The sequence below is a fragment of the Neovison vison genome, chromosome 1, assembly GCF_020171115.1.
Source record: "Neovison vison isolate M4711 chromosome 1, ASM_NN_V1, whole genome shotgun sequence".
Classification (NCBI taxonomy): domain Eukaryota; kingdom Metazoa; phylum Chordata; class Mammalia; order Carnivora; family Mustelidae; genus Neogale; species Neogale vison.
This window is the reverse complement of record NC_058091.1, coordinates 148,159,636-148,164,395: the sequence shown is the minus strand read 5'-3', so window position 1 is coordinate 148,164,395 and position 4,760 is coordinate 148,159,636. Positions and strand designations below refer to the sequence as shown.

The 4,760-nt window shown below is 53.1% G+C and overlaps 2 non-coding genes across 2 annotated transcripts; one reads left to right on the top strand and one right to left on the bottom strand.

Moving 5' to 3' along the window:
• The first annotated feature begins 2,307 nt into the window (after positions 1-2,307).
• TRNAM-CAU lies at positions 2,308-2,379 on the top strand. The gene has a single exon. It is a non-coding gene; the product is annotated as a tRNA-Met (tRNA).
• A 1,677-nt stretch (positions 2,380-4,056) lies between these two features.
• TRNAS-AGA lies at positions 4,057-4,138 on the bottom strand. The gene has a single exon. It is a non-coding gene; the product is annotated as a tRNA-Ser (tRNA).
• Between the last annotated feature and the right edge of the window lie 622 nt (positions 4,139-4,760).

Here is a 4,760-nt window from a genome sequence, read left to right as displayed (position 1 = left end):
TTTACACAATCTCACAGAGGAATACACGTCCATGTTCTCCACCATCTCTCACGGTTGTGGAGTGTTTATTTTTTTGGTGCAGCCTATCTCCCCACTTCTCTCAGAGTTTGTCCTAGTTTGCAGTTTGGAGTGTAGCACACCGATGACCGAGGACCGTCAGAGGCCGTCAAGGTAGGAGGCTGGAAAGCAGGTCAAATTAAGGAGTCTTGCCAATTCTGGGACAAAGTACAACATGCCAGTTTGTTATAGCAGCATGATGGAAATCTATATGAACAATTATGTAAAAGAGTAAGAAATTTTGGCTTCCAATATATGTTTTAATGTGCTATTTCACCTCATTGGGAGGGAGCGAAGGTTCGAGACAATTACTTTGTTCCACTGAGTTATCATGCTGGATCGAATTCAACAGTTGTTTTTTTTTTTTAATTTAACTCTACTTATTTAAATACAGGAATTTCCATCTCCTGTGTCTCATATATAATATGTATATATATATAAACTAAATATATATAAAATACATGTATTTTATTTTATATATAAACTAAATATATATCAAATATATGTATTATATATAAAATATATGTATTTTATATATTTTATATATTTAGTATATATATATATATATAAAATAAAGCAGTCCTCTAAAGCCCGATTTTCTCTGGATCAAGTGATGACTCTAAGTTTTTGCACCTGGAAAGATAAGATAAAGACCAAGGCAGAGGATCACTGAGTCCAAGATAAACTCACCTCCCTGCCAAAAGTGATAACGGGGTGGGGGTGGGGGGGATAAAATCTAAACAGGAAGCAGGCTAGAGTGAGGCAGAAGAGCAAAGTTCAATGCCTCGGCTGTGGAACTGGAGGGCCTGAACTCTTCAGTGCCCAGGGAGAAAAACTGGGCTCTCCAGCTATAAACCTGTAGGCTGTAGCCCTTCTCGTGCATTCCAGCTCTAGTGCCACCGTCAGGAGAAAAAGCAGGCTTCTAAATTCGAAGCCAAAAAGCCAAAAAATGGGTCGTCAGTCAAGCTAAGAACGGGCGCTGGGCTTAGCTTCATAGACTTGATGGGCAATGGCAAAGTCTCTGGTTGAATTTCCACAAAGCCTTTTTAGAAGGTCTCGGCTTGAAACGTTTCATTTCCAGGGAGGAGCTTTTGGGAGTCACGGTGACTGGCGCTCAGGACCATGGGCCAAGGGCTCCTCTTCTGGAAGGAGTCTGGGGCACTTTCGTACTGTTTGAGAGAGAACTTGGGAGATGAGTCCCCGCTACTCGAGTGAGGACCTTCTCCCCCTGCACCCCCCACCCCCAACATTCTGTCTTGGCTGTCAGCACTAGATTTGCAGCTTCTGGGGCAGGCCATGGGGAAACAGCAGAAAGTAGAGAATCTACCAGAGAAGGCGAGAAACCTGCAGAATTTGGAAGTGCATCAAAAGGGGGTGAAGGAGGAAAGCATCAGCAGCAACCTCAAAGGTTGGAAGGTGGGACAAACCGAGCCTACATCAGGGGAAACTTGCCCCAAGTTTGGGTAAAATCATCTTGTGATGGGCCTGTCTCTCCCCCGGAGCTGTCATTTCCAGTTTCTTAAATCCCCGGGAGTCTTAGCGGCCTGTGGAGTCACTAGGGCCTCCCGTCTTCATGCTGGAGTCTCTCGGTGTCCGAGTGACAAGTGGAGGCAGGCTCGAAGCCTCCTGCCCTATGACCAGAGGTCTGAAAGCGGGGAGCAGAGCGGTGGCCTGCACCACGTCTGGGTGCAGGGAACCGCAGGTGGCTCTGGACCCCGCGAGGGGGCCTTGGAAGTAGGGGGTTTACTTTGGGATCTGCAGTCATCGAGAGCGTCAAAGCGAAGGACACCCGCGCCAGTTGGGGGTGTGGATCACTAAAGGTCTCACAGACACCCTCCGCTTTTGCTGATAAACCGGAGTGCGGGCTCAGGAGGAGGGAAACGAGGAAAGGCGAGCGGTTGGAGGACCAAGAAGGAATTCCAGAGAAAGGGCTTTGGTTCGGAGCGAAGACGACTCCGGAGTGGTTTTGGAAGGTTGGAAAGTTGACGTCCTGGGCATCACTTTTCCCAGCCCAAAAGGGATGCTTGGCAACCTCGCCAAGAAAGGACGGGAGATGTGAGCAGCCCGGAGCTGGAGCTCGTGTGACAGTAACGCGGACTGTGACGCTGGGATGAGGCACGCCTGGAGGATCCTGAGGGAAGGAAAGAAGAGTGGAGAGAAGGCGGGAAAGCAACCGTAGAGACGTAGTAGGGGGGTGCGGCAAGAGGCTGAGAATTAAGCCGGATAAGCAGGAGGGGTTTTCCTGGCACAAGCAGAGTGGCGCAGCGGAAGCGTGCTGGGCCCATAACCCAGAGGTCGATGGATCGAAACCATCCTCTGCTAGCTTCCCTTATTGTTGCCCGGGGGGTTCGGACCTTCCTTCCTCCCCCACAACCTCCCTCACATCCCCAGAACGAGTCGTCCCGAGAAGTCAAAGCCTTCTCAGCCCCCCGCGACGGGATGACCTGGTTTTCGTCCTGCTGCGTTCTAAGCTCCCAGAACCACGGGAAAGACGCTCCCGCCTTTTTACTGGTCTCGCATCTCGCCTGCCCCCTCCCGCGCTGCCTGCCCGACTTGGGCTCCAACATCACGATGAATCAAAGAACACTCGGGGGAGCAGGACAGCGCCAGGGGCTTGCTTCGCCGCCAGGGGCTTGCACCCCTGGAGCGGGATGAAGTCACGGTCACCCGCGAGGGGAGCATTGGGGGCCGACGTGGAGAGGCGGGAGTCTCCGCGCAGGGTTGCTCGGAAGGGAGACGGAGGAGCAGGTGGCCAGCGCGGGGGAAAAGGGGGACCCGAGAGGAGGGTCGCACCTGCGAGCGCGCGGACCCAGGGAACCCCGGAGACAGAGTGGGGGTTCGGGGGCGCAAGCAAAATGTCCAGGATTTGGGTTTAAGGGAGGTGGTCCTCGCCGACTGAACAGCCCACAGAAGGAGCTTCGACCTCTTTTCTGTGATTCAGATGAGGGACCAAGAGGGACCCGGTGAGGAGCCCGGGACTTCTGATCTGCCGCCCCAGGCCGAAAAGGCGTCAGGCGGACTCCTGATCCTGTGTCTTCCCCCCCGCGGGGCGCTGCTCCTTCCTCCCTGGACCTCGTGCTCCCTCTGCAAATGTTTGCCTGCTTCGGGCCTGTGCTTTCCTCACGACTCCGCCGTGGTGAAACGCCCCCTTCCTGCAATCACTAATTCCAGGAATAAACTCCCCGGATCAGTGTCACCCTCCTTAACCCAGCCCGACTTGGATCTCTCTTGTCCCCGCCCTCGCGCTCACCTACCGCCAGTAATGCTGACCCAACCGACGACCTGCTGAGCTCCGAGGCCCGGGATGCAATTAGAATTACCGAGACTCGGAAAAGACCCCTCTAACCGCTCCCGTCAAGGACTGCTCCGTCCATAGAGGGGCAGACTTTGAATCTGAAGGTCTAGGGTTCAAATTCCTGTTTTTCTCCGTTTGATTTCTGGCTCACCAGAGAGGGCCCACCCGCGGAGGATGGCTGCCCACTGGAGAATTTCTGGGGACCCAGTAAGTAGGGAGTAAGAAAAAGTACAAGAAAGTAAGTAGGGAGTAAGAAAAAGTGCCTATCTACCTAGGACCTTGACATCCTTCCTTGCTTCGGGGCTTAAGTGGTTTTCATTTCATACCCCCCGGAGGGAATGTCAAGTAATCAACCCGCCTTCCATTGCCTGTGAAGCCCATCAGTGGAAAACTGGGGCAGCGTCTCCTTTAGGAGCGGCTGCCTGGAAAGCCAGGCTCTGATGGCAGCCAACAGGAAAGCATCCGAAAGCCTGGGCTCTACTTTGCGGAAAGCAAGCCCTGTGGGGGCTGTGGCGGAGTTCCTTCTGGAAAAAACTACTGGAAAAAGCACGCGGTTGTGTGGCTGTTTGGGGAAGCTGCGGAGTCTTTGAGCCGCCCTGTAAAGAGCAAGGCTGGGGAAGGGTCCCGGTCCTTGCGGAGAGGCAAGGGCCACATCTCTCAGGGGTGATGAGACAAGAAGTGGCGTCCCCAAAGAGGGGAGCCGCCGTAGTCGGCAGGATTCGAACCTGCGCGGGGAGACCCCAATGGATTTCTAGTCCATCGCCTTAACCACTCGGCCACGACTACGTGCGAGCCGTCAGCCTCATTAGCATAAGTAGCCTCTTCGAAGGTCCCACTTGCCAGCACAAAGTGCATTTGCTGTTGGTGGCTCTTACTGATGGCCGTCATTCCGGGGAGTGGCCTGCGGTTGTGGCAACGTGGCCCAGTCGCCCTGCCTCCTCCTCCTGGAAGGCCGCCTTCCTCTCATGGCCCCGCTGGGAGGAGATGGAGCAGGAGACCTCCCGGGAGCCCAGCTTCTGATGAGGACCCAGGAGACCCCAACACAGGCTCTAGCATTCGCTGGGGAATTGTGAGGGTAGCCCCGATTTGAACACCTCCAAATGAACATCGAATTTCAAAATAACTTTGAGGACATGCACAGAGTGGAAGCCTCTGCTGCTGGTGAAAGGAAGAAGGCACACTTCGTTTTCTCCAGGAGGCGCGCTGTCCTCTCTGTCGTGTTCTCGTGCCTTAAGATGAGAGACCAAGGTTCCATTCACAAACATTGTTAGTAGGGAGTCAAACTTACTTTAAAAGAAAACAAGCCAAAAAAAAAAAAAAAAACCCTCGCTTTTTGGAATTTTGACTTTAAGGAATGTAAGTTGGCCATGGTAGCCACTTCCAGAGCCAGGCAAGACTTTTTCCCCCA